Source organism: Tympanuchus pallidicinctus, unplaced genomic scaffold (genome assembly GCF_026119805.1).
Source record: "Tympanuchus pallidicinctus isolate F22 unplaced genomic scaffold, pur_lepc_1.0 scaffold24, whole genome shotgun sequence".
Taxonomy (NCBI): Eukaryota; Metazoa; Chordata; class Aves; order Galliformes; family Phasianidae; genus Tympanuchus; species Tympanuchus pallidicinctus.
The window spans coordinates 4,516,320-4,536,048 of NW_026294741.1; positions in this window are offsets into that span (position 1 = coordinate 4,516,320).

Consider the following 19,729-nt stretch of genomic DNA (forward strand, 5'->3'; position numbering starts at 1 on the left):
GGGCTGCCCTGGGATCCTGGGGATCAGGCCAACATCCCATCACCACGCACGGTGTCCTCGCAGGCTGCTCACTGCCTCCTGCATCTACTTAGCACGTCAGGAGTGAAGGAGATGGGAATGCACAGAGCCTCCACGAAACCAGTGCTAAATATACTGCAGGAGGCTGACAGCCTGACCCGTGAGCTGGTGCGGGGTGCCAGCACCGACAGGTTCTTGGTGGGGATTTTGCAGGGTGAATGTGGGAAGTGGGACTGCGAGCAGCCCAGGGTGCTCGGGGTGTGATGGTTGCTGAAATTTTGGTGTGAGCATCCTGATGGCAAACACAGGCAGCAGCTGTGCTGTGTAGCACTCTGTGTGTGTGTGCATGAGCCCTGTGTTGTGGGATGCCAAAGTGGGACAGGAGGCAGCAGTGAAATCCCATAAAGGGGAAAAGGAAGGAAAGGAAAAAGGAAAGGGAAGGGGGAAGGAAAGAAAAGAGGAAAGGGAAGAGGAAAGGGGAGAGAAGAAAGAGGACAGGGAAAGGGAAAGAGGAAGGAGAAGAGGAAGGGCAGGGGGAGGGAAATGGAAGGGGAAGAAGGGGAGAAAGAAAGGGAGAGGGAGATAGAAGGGAGGGGAAGGGAGGAGAGGAGAGGAGAGGAGAGGAGAGGAGAGGAGAGGAGAGGAGAGGAGAGGAGAGGAGAGGAGAGGAGAGGAGAGGAGAGGAGAGGAGAGGAGAGGAGAGGAGAGGAGAGGAGAGGAGAGGAGAGGAGAGGAGAGGAGAGGAGAGGAGAGGAGAGGAGAGGGAAGAAAAAAGGGAAGCGAAGGAAAAAGGAAAGGGACAGGTAAGGGAAAGGGAAAGGAGAAGGGAAGGAGAATGGAAGAAAAGGGAAGGAAAAGGGACAGGATCTCAGAAATTATTGTGGCAATTATGTGAGTGCAGTACGTGAGAAGTAATCCCAGCTGCTGGGAGCTGGGAGGAAGAGAAATCATGGTGTGATCCAAAGGGGCCCCAGAGAGCTCACGCCAGCAGCGGTGACCTGGTTTGCAGATGGATCCAACACTCCTCTGCTTCCAAGCCCAAAACACCGCCCTGCTCCTGGGTGTCAGCACTGCTATCGTGCACTAATCTGTTTATTTCTGTTTGCCTCCTTTCTTATTTTTCCTGTCTTTTGAATTAAAAGCTAATCCACCGTGCTGATTCTCATAATTTCGAGCCATGCACTGAACACAGGAATTCTTGAACAGGTTTTTGCTCCCCTGGCAGCATCACTTTCCCCAATGCACAGGAAACCAAAGGCAGAGAGCAGAGCAAGAAAACATAACACAGCTCCTGCATCACGCCAGCTCCTCGGGCTTCCAGCACATCTCAACACAGAACTAGAGCAAAAGGGCAGATTATTTAAAGCCGTCACATGTAGGCCAATTTTCGCTGCAGTTCCTTTTGGCTCTGATTTTGCAGGCCCCAGCGGAGTGGTGAAGTCATGAATAAATGCAAGCAAACCGAGCTGATCCACTCTCATTTGAGCAGCGGAGTTTACTCGCCCCATGCTGCTTCAGCTGGAACACCAGAAGGTGAGTTCATAAGGATGGGGGATAATCCAGTGCTGCCCTTGCCCGGCCATCAGCATTTCCCCATTGAAACAGAGGCTCAGGACCAAATCCCGAATGCTGCAGCCATGAGGACCCTCCCCAGGGATGCTGCTCTGAGCGGAGCCCTACATGGATGGCATGTGAGAGCTGCAGAGATAATGTGATAATCATAATGGGTTTAAGAAAAAAAAAATAAAATAAAAGGGAGGAAAAATACCCTGCAATTTTATCTCCCTGTAGCATCCCTTCCGTTTGGCTTCGACCGGAGCTGAGTGACTGCCGCGCTTGTCATCGTGTGGTCAAAACAGTGGTGAGAGCCAGATCCTTCAAAGTTGGAAAAATCATAATAATGGAGTCCCCGCCATCCTGCTGTGTTTATAAAGAGATGTTTTCTTCCTGAGCTACACAGCATGGCGGGCTTAATCTGAAATTTCTTTTTAATCATAGCGGGAGTCCCAATTAACGTGTTGGGTAATCGCTCGAGTAGAACCGGAGCTTCATGGCTGTGGGGATGAGCAGGAATGGACCCTTGGGGCCGGGACCAAGAACACGGAGCATCCCCTGCCACATTTCAGGTGCACAGAGCTCTGAGCATCCCCTGCAACCTTTGGGGCACACGTTGTTCTGAGCATCCCCTGCCACATTGGTGTGCACAGAACTGAGCGTTCCCTACAACATTTGGGGCATGCAGAGCCCTGAGCATCCCCTGCAACGTTTCAGACACACATTGCTTTGAGCATTCCCTGCAACATTTGGGGTGTACAAAGCACCAAGCATCCCCTGCGACATTCGGAGCCCTGGGCTCACTCAGCTGCAGCAGGGCACAGGGCACAGCTCTGGGCACTGCAGGGCTCCGTGTTCCCTCTCCATGCTCCTTCCCAGAGGAGACACACGGTGCATTCCTGCTGCAGGATGCAGCCATGCTCCAGCGCGTGCCGGCAGGACCGGCCCTGACCTACTTTCCTTTGTTGCGGGAGCTGCAGGCAGGATGCAGGATGCTGTGTGCAGGCAGCGTGCAGTCAGGATCTGGCTTTGCTATGCTGCTGCATATCCCCTGACATTGCCATAACTGCCGTTTCCACCCCGACCTCAATTTATTTAGGCCAATCGCAATAGCAGGACTCTCCAACCCATCCTGTCCATCCGGCGCAGAAAACTGCAGCGCCCCACAATTTGCAAATGTTGGACCTACATGGACAGGTGCCCTTTAGCTCTCCAAGCATGCACCCACACTTCCACAGGCAGCCAAGCCTGGCATCCTTGAGCATAGAAAGCTCACGCTACGTTTCTATCCTCCATTCATGCATTGGGGTTGAACCCGGCGCTGCGCTGACCTGGAAAGTGAAGCTCTTTAAAATTCAAACACGCGCACCCGTGGCGGATTTCAGCAGTGCTACGGAGAACGCAGCCCTCCTCCTGCACAGCACCAGCAGCACTTTGGTCGGGATGCTGAGCTGCAGCCTCGAGGTTTGGGGCTCGGAGGCTCGCCGCAGCCACTGGGGTTCGTGCAAATTGGTCTTCAGAGGGAAAGAGCTCCGCCGCCGCATGCACAAACATCCTCAGCAACCAACTGAAGAGCTCCAGCGGCCACCTGGGTTAACACAGCAGCTGGATTTTGCAGATTTGGAGATAAAAGGCTGCGATGCTTAACTCGCATCCTGCAGCCCTTACAAGGCAGCCATTCAGCACGAGGCTTCCCTCCTGCAATGCTTTAAGGACGGAGCATTTTAATTGATTAGCTCCATTATGGAGGAGCAGAATAGCAGCAGTGCAATTGAACTTTGGTCCTTGAAATGCAGGGAGACATAAGCTTGCAGTGTGCTGGAAGCCTTGGGGGCTCATTTCTGCTGCCCCGTGCTCTCAGCCTGGGATTTCCCTTAAGTACACGAGATGCATCTATACATGAGTTGGGGTAGGAAAGGGGAACTGCTTCACATTGGCATTCAGTCAACAGATTCTAATGATAAAACCGTTCCAGACCCGCACTTTGATTAAAATCAAAGCCATGGAAAACTCATGCTAAGGTTCATCTAATGAATTCTTCCTCTCAGGACTTCAGCAGCAGTGTGTCAGGGACTGAATCCAAGGGGGTGAGCTCAGTGTGATCATTGTGGTCCTCTTTTCCCTCGCTTTCACCCCGGTTCCTCAAGCAAGCTTAGCAGGATGAATAAATCTGGCATGGCCACCACAAAAATAATCCCTTGTATTGAGCAGCAAAACTCTGCTGGGGAGAGGAGAAGAGGCACTCAAAGACAAAAACAACAATCTCCAGCTGCATACATATGAAATTAACGGATGTATGTAATTAATTGTTTGATAAGATAATGTAATCTGCACTAAGCTGGGGCTGCATGAGTCAGAGATGCAAGAGATAGAAAACATGTTCATCACTCAGTCCACCTCTTTACCAACACATGTTTTCTAGCATTTGTCCAGTGTAGGTTTTCTGTTGTTTTGAAGTCAGTGAATCAACTTTTCTGATATTCAGCCCGACGCCAAACAGGAGCTCTTGGCATTTGCTGCGGATGAATAACCGGCGGGTAACGGTGCCATTGTGTGAGATCATCCGAGAAGAAACCAAGGAGAGGTTTCCCCAGGACACAGCTGGCACAACCACGCTGCCTTCCCCCGTGTAGAGAAGCTCAATCCCTACACATGGAGCTGAGACAACTGCCCGCCCTCCGGCGTTGCGCTTTTGCTGGTGGCTCCCATCTCCCCCAGCACCCATCGCCTTGTGCTCAGCGAGCTCCCTGCTCTCACCACCCTTACCTCACTCTTAGCAACCCTGCTATTTAAAGTCGCAATCTGTTGCAGCGAAGCAGCCTGGCAGTCTATAAACAAGCTGTTATGACCCCACTGCAGGAAGAGGAGGAAATGGCCTATGCTTTAAAGGCAGCTGCCTCCAGTAATTAGAAGCGAGGAGACAAACATGAAAGCAATGACGTTTCAATGTGCTGTTATTTAAAGGGTACGCCGGTGCCCCGAGCCCCTTGTTAGCACCCAGGTATGCAGATCGTGTGCAATTAGCCAAGCATAGAGGGGCGGTGGCCGTGGCAGGGGGTCAACACTCATTTTCATTGCCAACAAAACAGGAAGAAGGAGATGCTGGGGGCTTTATTCTGAACCAGCCTTTGTTTTCTTAGCATGCAACATCAGCTGCTTCTGCTATCAGCCGCCCTGAAAGGTTTTTATTAGCCCTAATGCTCCGCAGAAGAACGAAGAGGTAACAGCACATATGTTCTGCTCTGCCCAAAAGGGCGTGAAAGAGAGAAGCGGTGCTCTGCAGCAGCACTGCATTGCTGGCATTCCTGCCAGCTGCTGCCCAACCCAGCACAGCTGTGCGTGGCATTGCTGCAAGGAGCAGAGCCAGGGCAGGAGAGGCAGCAAAAGGGAAGATCCCATCCGAGGAATGAGAGCGTTTCCTTCGGTGCAGTGCAGAGGAGATGATCTCCTTGCAAAGGATTCTGTTCCTCTCCATCTCCCAGATGGGAAGGAGGGAAAAAGGCAAAATCAGCAGCCGCGTCGCACCTGGGAAGCTCACGGTGTAAAAGTGTGCAGGGCACGTATGTCCCATCAGGCTGCTTGACATTAGGCTCACAAATAACCCTGAGTGTTTTTAGGGCAGAGCTCTGAAATGGATTTGCTGAGGGCTCCAATGACACCAACGCACGGAGCGGTTCCTCCAGGTGCCTTTGGGAACAGCAGCACCGAGGGGAGCAGGAGCTGAGCTGTTCCAGGAGAGATTAAAGATGAAAATTAGCAGAGTTACAGCTTATGCACATACCAATAAGAGCAGGCATTTACCACTGCTTGGATAATTAAAAAGATTTTTCACCGGTGACCGGGCTGACGGGGCTGCATCCCACTGGCTCCCCAAATACCCAACCCCAATGAGCAAGGAGAGCAAAGCTGCTGCTTCTCCCAGGGCCCTCTGACACGTCCCTATGGGATGGCACCGAGGTTGGGTTTGTGTGGAACCATTTTTAGCTGGATCCTGTATGGCCAACTACATAGAAATGCAGAGATTCTGAGTGCAATTATCCCAAAAAATAGCACGTTGGGCAGAGCAGTGCCAGTCACCAATTAGTCTGGCTGCATGTCAGGAGGCAGAATATAGGCAGTAGCAAACGAGCCGGAGAGTGAGGGATGCGTACTGCATTAAGTGTATTTACAACACATGAGCTAATAGTAAAAGCAATAATTAGCTACTATTAATACCAGTGGAAAAAAAAAAAAAAACAAGGGAAGGGAAGCTGCACCACTGAAGACAAGTTATTTATACGAGGTGCCTAACAGAAGCAAGCAGCAAAGTGGCACAGAAAGCGAGGACAGAGCAGCAAACAGGGTGGCCTTTTGTTGAATGGCACTGAGCCCATTGCATCCTCGTTTCCACACCTCACGTAGAATCATAGAATCATTCGGGTTGGAAAAGAGCTCTAAAATCATCCAGTCCAACCTGCCACCAACGCTGCCCACAGAGCACAGCCCTCATTGCCACATCTCCACGGTTCCTGAACACCTCCAGGGATGGGAGCATCCCAAACCCTGGGCAGCTGTGCCACTGCAGCACTGCTTTATGAAGGAGTTCTTCCGAATCTCCAACCTGAACCTCCCCTGGGGCTGCTCTTCTCATCCTATTACTGTAGCCATGGAGTAGAGGCCGACCCCAACCTCACCACAACCTCCTTTCAGATCCACTGCGTGCAGAACCTCTCACAAGACTTCCAAGTTAGCCTAACTCCAGCAGCACAGACTGCCATCCCTGGGGGCGTTCATGGTTGGGTAATTTGGATGGGGACACGGCCAACCTGATCTGGTGCCTGACCCAGTGTTTGTCAACCGCCGGCTGCACCTGGATGACCTTTGAGATCCCTTCCAACCCAACCCCATTCTACAGAATTTCTCTATGAAATTATGCAGCCCACGGTGGCTGGGAAGGAAGGAGGGCTGTGATCCCATCACATCACCCCAAACCCTCCCACAGGCTGGACAACGCAATGGCACAGAGCAGGAGGAAGGAGCAAGGCTGGCTCTGGCGAGACGCAGAGCTTTCATAACGCAGCCCTTTGTTCTGCTGGAGGAATTCAACCACTATAAATTCATTCCCCTGGTAAATGCAGCAGTTATCAGGCATTTTACCACAGGATTCCTGGTCTCCTAGTGAAGTTAAATGCAGTGCCATTACGGCAGCACTTTAACGTGTAAATATTACATTCCCGGTTCTTTAGGAGATGTTCATTTAGTGAAATAAAACCCTGCTAGTAAAACACCTGATCAAACCCTTCAGCCCAACTGGCCCAGTAATTGCTCCAGGACTGGAAGGAGTCCAATGACTGGTTGCAATTTATGGCCACTTTAGAAAAAAAATCTACCTTGAAGCATCCGCTAAGGACCGAGTTGTAGATGAGCTCATGGAGTACATTTACATCGCTGCCTGCTGCAACATTAAGTGGCCGCTAATTCGTGCTGAGCTCCTTTGTAATCCTGACGGAATCGCATTTGACAATCACATAAATAGCAAAAAAAAATTCCTCGGGAATAATGTTACTACAACGAGGAGCAAAAGGCGAAAGAGTGATTCATCTTTCACGGTGAGACGTGGCCTTTTCTATCATCTCTGCTCACCCAAAAGAATTCGCCCGGCCCAAATTTCACAGCCGGGGTTGAAAGAAGTGGAGTTGGATGAGGGTCACTCTGGAGCCACCGCTGTGGTTTGAGGGAAATAGAGGAAAAATAGGAAGCTGTGAGAAAGCGTGAAGACAATTAAACAACAAGATAAGCTGCCAAGGGGTGTTGGGGAGGAGGAAGACCTTGATGAAGATTGTGCTGCAGGCGGGGAGCTGTGCTAAATGGCCATCAGCACTGCTGCCCAAAATCCAAGGGTTGGCCATGGAGTTGTCAGAGGGAACAGATGCAAAGTGCCCCCTTTTTTAACCCTTCCCATCCAGTGTAAAGTACTGAGATGAGAAAAGAAGGGGGGAAAAGCACCATGCGGGAATAAGCAGGCAGTCATGAATGCTATGAGGAGACTGGGATCCAACTGGAGACTTTTATCTGTTAAAATGGTGAAAGTGCAGAATAATTTCAGAGTGAGTGGTTCAGAAGGTGGGATCTACGCAGCCTGTAAGGCTTTGGTGCCTTTCCCCATTCGTGGAGTTGGGGTCAGTGTGAATTGTAGGGCCCTGCCTGGAGGCACTCAGGGCCAGGCTGGATGTGGCTCTGGGCAGCCTGGTCTGGTGGTTGGTGACCCTGCACACAGCAGGGGGGTTGAAACTGAATGATCATTGTGATCCTTTGCAACCCAGGCCACTCTATGATTCTATAGAACATCCCAGGTTGGAAGGGCCCTAACAGGACCAGCTTCTGAAGCCCAGCTCCTGTGGGCTCTCTGCATCTCCCCAGCGTCCCACGTGAGACAAAAATTCAACTCCAGTCAGAGCTGAGGACTGGCAGCTCTGGGGACAATGGATTCCCCTTCTGTCCCCAGGGAAAACACTGGGTAAGTGCCCAGATCTCCTTGAGCCTAAGGAGCCCAGGGATTGCACTGAAGGAACCATATTTTGGCTGCCTGAATTAAACAAACAGCTTCAAACTTTGTTATTTGCCTGGCGCTGGTAGAAACAGAGTCCATATGCTGAACTAGAAGGATTTGTTTGAGGAGCTGCTGCCTCAACTGCACCATGCCAGAAGGCAGATAGGGGATTCAGAACAGAGCAAGGACGGCTCCAGGGGCATCAGCACAGTGTGTTGCTGGAGAAAGCAGCACTGACAAGACGGGGGAAAGGGTTAAAAGCAGGCAGAGCAGCTCTCTCATCATGCACTCCTCGCCTGCCACTAAATTAGCATCAGAATCAGAAATCAGACTACATTCCAGGCTGCCTGAAAATTGTTTTTACACTTCTGGTATGCCCGTGGCCAAAACCAGACAATACACATTTGGTGTGAGGTGATTATTTAATGAAGTCAAGGAGCAGAGCCATTAGAGGAGCAGATCCTCCCGGAGCAGCCGCCAGCAAAATAGGAGCAGCGTTGCTGGAAAGCAAACTGTTGTGCACCCCCAACCCAGACAGCACACGGGACAGCACTCACAGCCCTCATCCCTTGCAGAAGCTCTGCTGTGAAGATGCACGGTGTGAAGTTGCATCTTCCAGTCTCCCATCAGTGCAATACCGATGGGTACGGAGCAGCAGCTGCACCTCTCCTTGGGGCCGTTCAGAAAGTTCACCTTCACCAGTTGAGCCCATTCCTCTTTCCTAAAGGGGCTGGAAGAGGTTTGATAGCAGATTCATCACCTCCACTCTTTAATTCTATTTTTGGAGCCTATTGAACTTTTGCATATGTTGAAATGAAAAGAGCCTATATTAACACAGCCACTTTTTTGTTACTGTAATGAGAGCCTTGAAACCACCACAAAGAGAAACATGCCTTTTAGCAGCTGAAACAAATTATTACAGCAACTGAGTCTTAAAAGGAATTTCGAGTGAAAATATAGTATTGCATGAAGTTGTTATGGCAACTGATGTTGTAGAGTAACTGCACTGGGGGAAGTTTTCCTCCTTCATCCTGCTCAGCAAAGTCTGGGAAAAAACTTTGCGATAAAATTATGCCTTAATTAGTCAAATAAGTCATAAATATAGCTTATCCCCAAATCCTTACCATTCCAGCCCCATGCTGTCTGCGTGCAGTTAGTCTGTTAATGAGAAAATATATCTACTAAAGCTCCACTTACCATTAAAAATCCCATCCGATGTTTTCCTAATACAATTTATCAATTTAAACACACGGCGCAATGCAATATTCCGCGGCGTTCCATTAAAATGATAAATAGCTCTGGGAAAAAAAAAAATAAAAAAGGAAAGAAAAAACAAAAGGGAAAAAAAGCGAGGGATTAAACAGTGTGTAACGTCACAGGGTGGTGTTTGGGAGTAAGTAAAAACTTCAGCACGGAACGGGGAGTGAACTGTATGGGGAGGGAGGGCGAGTTGGGCTCCGAGTGTTGGCGGAGTGTTGATGGGACGGAGGGTGCGGAGCGATGAGGAACGACGGGAGACTTCAGGGGACAACAGACCTCCGCGTGGTGTCGTGAGGAGGTTTTACATCATCGGTTGGCTTGCTTTAATCTGGGGGAAAGAGAAAGCGGCTCCTCGGGGTCTGTGCCGCTGTGCGCCCGAGCGGAGCAAAGCGTTTGGGTTCCAGCGGCATCGCAGCGCTGTGAGCTCCCACTCCGTGGGGCTGCAAGGGATGCTATTCTTAAAGCTCCACCTGCTGGCTCCGGAGGATGCGCCAATGGCTCTCGGTCCGTTTTTGAGAGGAGGGACGGCAGGTTGGGATCCTTACAGCGCGCTGTTATCACCAGAACCCAAGCCCTGATTGCGCAGCGTTTCCCTTTCTGCCTTAAAAACAAAGCGAACTCCCTGAGCCCCTAAAAGCGGGGTCTTTTTTGAGCTGTCCCGATAATTGTAGCTCGCTTAGGAACAGCAGCAGTGCTCAGAGAGCAAAGGTGTGCGAGCTGCCAGCGCCTGCCTGTTTGAAGCCACCTGATTAAGGAAGGACTGCAGGGAGTTCCCCCGTGCTCAGAGTGCGGCCCGAAGGGCAGCACAGCCGGGGAAACGGCTCCATTTAGAGCGTGCCTCCTGCACCGTAATTACTTATTTAAATTTTACTCCGCTGCTCGATCCATTACGGAGTGCACCATAAACAAAGGTGATTTGATGCAGACAATAGCTGAGCCAGTCATTTTTAAAGACGGGCACGGAATGACTTATCTCCCAGGATGAGCAGCACTTAGGAGATAGCTGAAACGAGCTTTATAGCTTAAACTCCATTTCCAAAGGTTATTCCAGTGGCTGCAGAATAACCCCCAGCAGCACTGAGCTCCGTGCCCCTCTCACACACACAGTGGGGTCACTGACAGCTTTGGGGATGGGGGGGAGCACAGACAACACGCAGCTGCACGACTCTCTGCGCTAAATCCTGCCACCACCATTCAAAGCGTTGGAAATCTGCACCAAGTGAACAACCCTGGGTGTGCTTGCAGGGTTTCTGCCATGGCGTCGTGTTCTCCTCCAGCAGCACAGCTTCCTGCTCCTGGCTGCTACCAAACCCTCTGCCTTCCTCCCATCTCCAGAATAAAGACAGCTCCTTTGCAATCTGGGCTCTCTGTGCTCCCTCCATGCCTGTGACACCCTGAACGCAGAAGCACTGCCTTCCTGCTTTTGGCTCATCTGCCTGGAAGCCTCAATCTAGATGGCTGCGTTTCACCACCAGACCTGTTTTTGCTCAAACCAGAAATATTCTTTTATCAATTTGTCTGACAGCGATCCAACAAGAAGGGCATCTTGGAGTGCAATGCTAATCCAGAGGGACCGTTCTTCAGTTCAAGCATTCATGAAGTCTAATGATCTATTGGCAGAAAGTCATTCCTGTAGAGCAATTAAAACTGAGACACAAAACGTTGCCACTGGAAGTCAGCTGTGCCAAGCAGGAGGGGTGGAACAGCTGAAGAATTGGTGAGGAGCCCCTACCCAAAGCCTTGTGCATTAAGCAAGGGCAGGATGATGGATCTGCATTGCAAGGAGTGGGGATTTATGGGCACAGTGGCACGGCTGGCACATGGGGACCAGTGCCCTCAACTTGATAGAGAGAAATACGGGCAGAGCCTGAAGTTCTGTTGGTGGTTGGACTCGAGGATCTCAGTGGTCTTTTCCAACTTGAATGAATGCGATTCCAGAATGCAAAGCCTGCCCCATGCTGTGGCAAAGCCTGGCACTGAGCACCTTCCTAAAGACGTGGCAGGGTAGCAGAGAGTTTGCTGCTGGGGTCTGGCCCCGTCCTCACTGCCAGGTGACACCTCATTAGTGCTAGGGAGCAACACTGGCAGGCATCATTAAAACACTGTGATCTCTCACACTTAGCTGAGGGAAAAAGCAAAAAAAAAAGCTGAAAAGAAGTATGAAAGTTTCAAGAAGGAAATCTACAACCGTTGCTTTGTGATTTTGCTATTGTTTCCAACCACGGTGATTAAAAGGCAGAATTCTCATCAAAACGCAGGTTACTCTTTTCTTTTGTCTTGCTTTGTAATGAGCATCTCCCTACACAATCTGATACGAGACGAGAGCATAATGAGAGCAAGTCAAGCAAAGCTTTATGCAAGGTGAAGGCAGCTCCTGGAGCTTTGTCACCAGGAGAGCACTGGGACAGGCAGTGCCTTCTGCAGAGGCTGCTGTTAAAGGACGTGCCCAACGTGATGCATTAACACCATTCCTGCCTCCAAAGCCCGCAGGTCTGCAGTGCTCCTTGGGAGAAATTGGAAAACTGAAGATACGGGGTTGGGGTTTTTTTTGGGTCTTATTAATCTCTTTACACTTGGAGGCAGCACGGAAAATAGGTTAAGGCTCACAATAAGCTGAATGAGTTAAATCAGAGGCAGGCAAGTATGCTGACAGCCAGTCATCGCCGCTCTTAAGCTTACAGGCCAAGGTAAGAATATGAAGGAAACTGCACTATCAAGTCAGATAAAATGAATGCATTGCTCCTGACTACACTATAAGGAAGGGTCAAGCACTGGCTGGCTGGTGGGACCCGGTGCCGACGTGAAATGATGGGCTGAAGCAAAGAAGGACTGACACTACTTCTCCAAATTATAAATTCGACTTCCCCATCTATCTGAATGGATTAACCTCAAAACATGAGATCCGGAATTTAAAGATTCAGAATTCAGAAGCTATTATGAGTCAAGAGCAGGAATTAGCATTTGAGTTATAAATATGCTCTAACAAACTGACAGGAGTCGGCTTGCTGTTCCTTCCCTTTTTGAAGATGGTGGCATCAGGCTGGCAATATTTAGAGATACAAACCTACGAGTGATTTTCACATCCCAGCTGGATGCTAACAACATTCCCAGTTGGAGGAATGCTGCTTCTTGTCTTCCACCAGCAGCAAGGCGGGTGTTTGTCCTCAGCTCCGGGGTTGGGCTTGGACCACAAACCAAGTCTGCTGGAGCCGTGCAGGGCAGGGAGAACCTGGCACATCACTGCCAGCCCCCCGGGCTCCAGGGGCAGGCAGGAGGGATGCGGACAGCACCGCTATCCCAGCACATCCTGAACAAACAGGAGCCAGGAATACCAGATGAAGTCTCAAGGCAGTAAGTAATGAAGGCACTAAATAACAGCGCCGGCTCCTCAGCTTTTCTGCCAAACATTAGCCAATTTAAAAGGCAGCAAGAGGCCTCTTACGCAGGGAGAATTTCTTTGAGTGCCGACTTAAAAGCTGAAGTTTGGCAGGGAACTGTCTGAGAAGGATGGGGGAGAGGGAAAAGCCAATTTTACCTGGTAATCTGCAACTGTTTGCGTCCTACCCAGACCACACTTCATGCATTAGGAACGCGTTGCATCCCTGCCATGCGCTGCGGCGCGCGGGGAACAGCGGAGCTAATGGTTCTATTATGGGCACGTGCAGAGGGTGGCTGTGGCACACACATCTGTCTGCAGAATGGATGGGAGCTTTGTGAACTGCCTGAACACCTCCGCTCCCAAGCAAAGCTGTGGGGCTGCTGAACGACAGGGCTCAGAGCTCACAGGCTGCGCGTGCTCCCACTGCAAATAGCGGCGCTGGGAAGAGACGATTTCACAGCCTTAAAGTCGGTGACTCTAATGAGGATTCCCACACTGGAAAAGAGGAAAATAAAATAAAATAAAGTCATCTACACATTCCTCATGCGAAGCTGGGGGGGAAGAAAAAAAAATCCCATCGAAATAAACAGCTGGTGAAGTGAAATACGAGGTTAGAGCCCTCTCTGATTCAAGTGAAGATTATTAAAACAGCTATAAAGATGGTGTTGGCATCTCTTGAAATGAGTTTGTTACATTCAGAAGAGGCAGTTACACATGACAAACCATTTTCTGTTTAATTAGAGGGTTCTGCGTGGAACACTTCCAGGCGGAGGAGGGGAGCAGATTGCCACCCAGCATCTCAATTACAGGGCAGCGCCTCGGCGATCCCACATGCAAATGTTTTTAAGTGACCGCAGAGGAAAAAAAAAACAGGGCTTTGTCTGTACAGCGGGGTTAAGGGACAGAGCTTCACAGCAGCAACCTTTAGCAGAGAGCTGAAGGTTTTTTGCAGCCCAGAGGAGGAAGCAGGGAGGCCTAATGGCAGGCTACAGCCCCTCTCCATGGCAGCCTATTGCCCCTTTTCCATAGCAGCCTACAGCCATCTCTCTATGGTGACCTATTGTTCCTTCCCCATGGCAGCCTATTGCCCTTTCTTCGTGGCAGCCTATTGCCCTTTCTTCGTGGCAGCCTACAGCCCCCTCTCCATGGCAGCCTACAGCCCCCTCTCCATGGCAGCCTACAGCCCCCTCTCCATGGCAGCCTACAGCCCCCTCTCCATGGCAGCCTACAGCCCCCTCTCCATGGCAGCCTACAGCCCCCTCTCCATGGCAGCCTACAGCCCCCTCTCCATGGCAGCCTACAGCCCCCTCTCCATGGCAGCCTACAGCCCCCTCTCCATGGTGATCCATCGTCCCCTCTCTATTGCAACCTATTGCCCTTCCTTCATGGTAGCCTACAGCCCTCTTCATGGTAGCCTATAGACATCTCCCCATGGTGACCTACTGCCCCTCTCCATGGTGACCTATTGTCCCCTTTCCAGGTGACCTACTGCCCTTCCTTCATGGCAGTCTACAGCCATCTCTCCATCATGACCTACTGCCCCTCCTCTTCAGCAACCTACAGCCATCTCTCCACAGCAGCACACAGCCCCTTCTTCAGGTGGCCCATTGCCCCTTCCCATGGTTACCTATTGCCCCTTCTCCGCAGCTGGGCAGATCTCTGCTTTCTCATGACAGCAACAGGACCTGAGGGAACCTTATGGAAAACATGGGCATGGAACAGACTCACCAGGGCACAGCCAAGGGTTGCACTCAGTGATCCCTGTGGGTCCTTTTCAATTCCATGGTTCTGTGGCTCAAGGTTGATTTCTTTCTGAAGCTTCTGGCTCAACTCTGGCTGCAAAAAAAAAAATCCAAAACACAAAAAAGACTTCTACAGGAGAAGCCACAAGAGCCAGCGGGCTGCCCAGCCCTGGTTAAAAGCTTTCTGAGGTGGTGAAATCACACGTGGCTCGTGAAATAGAGGAGGACCTCAATATGCACACCAAAGCTCTGAGAGGAAGCAGCCATGGGAAGGAAATTCTAGCTAATACAAGTTAAATATAGGTTATGTTAGCTGCATTTTACAAGCACTAAGAATGTTATTGGAGAAAGCTGTCATTTTTAATGACAGCACAAGCGCCAATTACCAGATAGCTGATACACTTGGGAGTTGGGAGGTGTTTTTTTTTTAAAATCACTTGAAATCTAAAAAAACCTTCATTATCAGCTTCTGAGCTCGATGTAAATAACTTCACCTGGTGCTAAGAACTTTAACATTTCACAGGGCACATGAACAACTGAAAGCCATTTATAAGTGGAGCTCCAGCTGCCTGGCAGCATATTGCAGCTTATGGAGACGTAAGCAGTGAAGGAGGCACGACTGCAATACCAAAGTGCAGGGATGATGCAGGACCACGTGCTGGCCATGCAGACCTTCCACCTTGCTCCTTCACCCCGTTCTTCAGGTTGTGTATTAGGAAATCTTCTCCCAAAGAGCAATGCTGCAGTGCCACCACTGCACATTGTGAGTCCCCATTCCTGGAGGTGTTCAGGGACTGTGGAGATGCGGCACTGAGGGCCAGTGGGCATCGTAGGGTGGGTTGGGGTTGGACGTGGGAATCCAAGAGGTCTCTTCCAGCCTTAATGATACTGTGATTCAATTCAAGAACAAAGCTACGTGTCACCTTGACCCTAAGGCAGGACACAGTTCCTGTGCTCAGCCATCTCACACAGGGGATGCTTTAAATACACAAATATACGGCTATGCTGGCGCAAAATCCTCGGCAACAGCACCCTCCCAGGTCTATCAGGATGCCCCTTGGGTTCCCCATGCCTTTTCACCACCCAGCATTAGCGAGTCAGGAGCTCCTTCTGCAATTTCACTCACAAAAAAAAGAAGTAGGAAGCCGATTGGCAAAGCCTGGTTTCCCAGCTGTGAGAAATAGCACTGCGCACATTAACGCCGCAGCTTAGCGCTGAAATCTAATACAATAGGCAGAAAAGCTAAATGCTGAACATTTCAGTTCCCCACAGATAAATGAAAGCCTTACAGTCAGCAAGAAGAACAGCAGCCTTCTAGCTTGTGGCAAGCAGAAAGTGGGATTGAATCATTACTTGAAGAACGTGTTTCAATTTCTATAAATAAAAACCTGCAAGGCACTTTGCCAAAGAAGCGCAAGTCAATATAGCTTTTCTATATGCGCTGTCAAACTTTACTTTTAGACAGTATATTAATTACATAGTCAATAATTGCGGGTTTCATTAGTGTATTAAATACCTCAATCAATAATATTTATCCTTCTTGGAGACAGTCTTCACCAAAAAAAAAAAAAAAAGAAAAAAAAAAGGAGTATTTTTTGATCCTGCAGTTCAAAAAGTCAGTGCAGCACACCGGCAAGGCTCTAATGGAAAACATAAAACACTAGAAACGGACAAAAATCAGATTATTACTCTTATTTTTCAGCCTTTTCTACAATAAGCCACAAGGGAATACCAAGAGCTAAAGCGATGGCCAAAAAAAATTAGATTTCTTTCTCTTAATTGCTCGGCAGTGATGTCAGAGTGGACATGACAAATGCTCCCATCCTTCATTTCTCTATCAGATAGCAGCCTACCCAAGGTCTGCTCGGCCAGCTTGCTGGGGGGCACAAATTGGGAGCAAACAGCCCTTTGCAGGGGCAGCTCTGCCTGGTTGGCCATTGATGTGCAGGGCTCCAGGTGCCTTCCTCATAGGAAGGACCAACCCAGATACATGGGTGCTCCCCATGGAGGCCCCCTTCCCCATGGAGGCCCCCTTCCCCATGGAGGCCCCCTTCCCCATGGAGGCCCCCTTCCCCATGGAGGCCCCCTTCCCCATGGAGGCCCCCTTCCCCATGGAGGCCCCCTTCCCCATGGAGGCCCCTTCCCCATGGAGGCCCCTTCCCCATGGAGGCCCCCTTCCCCATGGAGGCCCCCTTCCCCATGGAGGCCCCCTTCCCCATGGAGGCCCATACGGGACCTTTGCTGGGCACAACCAGCTGCGTCACATCAAGAAAGAGGAGTTGGGAAGGATTTCATTGAAGCTGTATTAAAATACTACCCCATAGCTGCCTCGAAAGGGCAAGAAGCTTGGAACAAATTAAAAAACAAACAAAAAAAGCCTTTGGAAGGATGCAGTCTATTTTAAATAACTTGCAAGAGCAGTAATATACAAGGATGGAAAAAAAGAAAGCACTACAGCAGGCTAGGAACGCTCCCAAAGGCACGCTTTTGGCATGGTAGAGAGGCTGAATTTAACAACAAATCAATGCACTATAAACAGGAAAAGAAAAAAAAAAAAAAGCCCTAAAAACAAACAACAGCCCACCCCCCAAACACAGACACCTAACTATCCAAATCCAGGAGAGAAATGCACAACAGTCCTCACAAAAGATCCATCTGGTGATTCAAACCACTTTTCTTTTTTTTTTTTAATGTATATGAATGAAATGTAAAAATGTAAACATGAAAAACAGAGCAAGAAAGTGAGACAAGGTCTCTGGGCCTCTTTGCATCCTAGCAGATAATATATTAAAGAGAATTTCCGCTCCCCTGTAATGAGATTAGCAATATTTACTGCACTTCTCTAATATTTATAAGGTGTAATATGGCACAGAAAGCCCTTTCCCAAACAGGGTTTTGGAGCTGTAGGAGATGGGGAAGCTCTTGAACTGCTTCGCTGCACTTTTTGGGGTCTGTTTCACACAAGATGCACAATTCCTATTTCCCTCTGCCATCACAATCAGCACCAGGGATCAGGGCAGAAGGGAAGCACCCCTAAAAAAACACGACCCCAAAAGTAAAGGGAAGATGACAAAACAGGGCATGGAAGGGCACTAAGCCTTCCTCCCCCCCTCAAGATGTTACGCTGTACCTCGGGCAGCAAATGCAAATATCACGGAGTATTAGGAATCAAAACATCAGACTCATCAACTTCCACTCTCACACCCGTTACACTAAAAGGACAATCCTGCCGTGCTGGAACATGAATCCCACACACACACACACACTCATGCAAGCTGCCAGGCGTAGCATACACAGTGCAAAGCAGCGACCTACCAAAAACATGCAGAGCGTTCGCTTCAGATCAGTGCAAGAAGACCGTTTATTTTTTACAACAGCTCTTGGAATATATGACTGCTCAAGGCTTTATTTTGGGGGAAAGAAAAAAAAAAACAACAAAAAGACAAAGAACTGATGGATCTTAAAAATAAGACCTGACTCGAGTGCAACCTCTCCTCCAGAGCCTCGTAAGGGTCACTATGAATTAATTTCAACTTGATGTATGGTGAAAACTGTTAAACTGTAATGGTGGGAATCAACACAAACAGCCAGATAGCTGAGTGCAGCACGATGTCAAAGCATGCTCCACATCTTCCCTCAACCACACCGAACTCCATGTTCCCATCTAATTGCCTTCACACCTGCCTGCCCGAAACCAGCAGCCGCCCAGTTCCAGCTTTGCTTTGTATGACTATGTTAAAGTGAAGCATTAGCAGCCGTGGGACTCCTCACCCCATCGTGCAGAGGTACCCCAGCATCCTTTCACTCCAGCAAACACACGTTCACATCCTGTTTGGATAACAGCTGAAGCCACCCGGCACTAACACAGCCACTAGCAGGGGAGCTTGATGATGAAGGGAAAGAGGAGCAGGGTTTGTTTGCCAATAATCCCAATTAGCACCGGGAGCCCACAGACTTCTCCTTAATTGGCACAGGCACAAGAGCCCAGAGTGAAGAGCTCCGTTTTCCATGGTCCCATAGGTGTGGCTGTGGGGATGGAGGAGGCTCTGGGATCAGCACCAGGGCATGGCTATAGCTCTCCTGCTATCCTCCTCCACCCAAAGGCTGCTGTGGGACCCCTAATTGACAAAGCCCTCGTTAACCAAACACCTTCAGCAGCTCTGACCTGTGATCAGGGGAAAGCAACAGCCAAGACCTTCAGCTTAAAGCTCCTTCAGCTGCGTTTCCCTTCATCTATGTTTTATGTAAGGAGGAAGCCATACCCCCTCCTCAGGGTTCATTTTGCTAAATTAGCTCTTCCAGTCCCCTCCTAAAAAAGATCCTCGTTCTCCTACTCAGCGCATAGTCCTCCTCTGTACTCGCCCCAGCTGAGATTCTTTTTTGCCTCTATATGCAGCAGACCAGAACCGTACATTGCATTCGAGATGAGATCTCACACCAGAGGCTTATATAATCCCATCGTACTTGTATAGCTACACTAGAAATACCTTGCTTTACATAGCTTGATGTTTTTTATCATATACTAGCTGATTAAAGCGTGATTAAAACCCTCCAACTCTTCACTCGCTAATGAGCACCCACTTTACAGCACGTTTCTTTTTTTTTATTAGCCCTCAAATAAACGACTTTTCACACCAACTGTTAAAGTTGATTTTCTGTCGCAGCTCTCAAGGTCACCCAGCTCCTCCTATAAGACACCTCAACGCTCATAAGCACTGATACCTGCCACCTCAAACCCAACGAGAGGGATGTGCAGCCGTTCCCCAGGAGAATGAGCCGCCCCAGGTGTGCAACCTCGGCTCATAAAGCTGCAGAGCCAGCAGCTGCACGCCAACCCCGCAAACCTTCCCCCTGTCTACGGGCCTGAGACTTGGAAACAGCCTCAGGGAATGTTTGTGCATTACCCACAAACAGCTCTCAAAGTGGAAAGGAGGAGCAGAAGTAAAAGACTGGTTAGCAGAGTGGAAAGATAGATGATCACGGCTAACCCACCATTTGTCAATCCGGGGCTGTGCTGAAGACGGTGATTTCCTCGTCAACGCTTTATAAGCAAGGTCAGAGGGAACAGATACTTGGAGACAAAAATTCAAGGCATCAGCAGAAGGACCCAGCCACGATCCTCGGATTCTGAAAAAGAAGAAGGGGTTGTTTGTGCAATTAATGGGCCCAGGATAATGTCCTCCGTGCCCATCAGTGGAAGTGGCATTTTACAGCTCCTAAGCATAAAGACTTGAGAAGACAAATAGG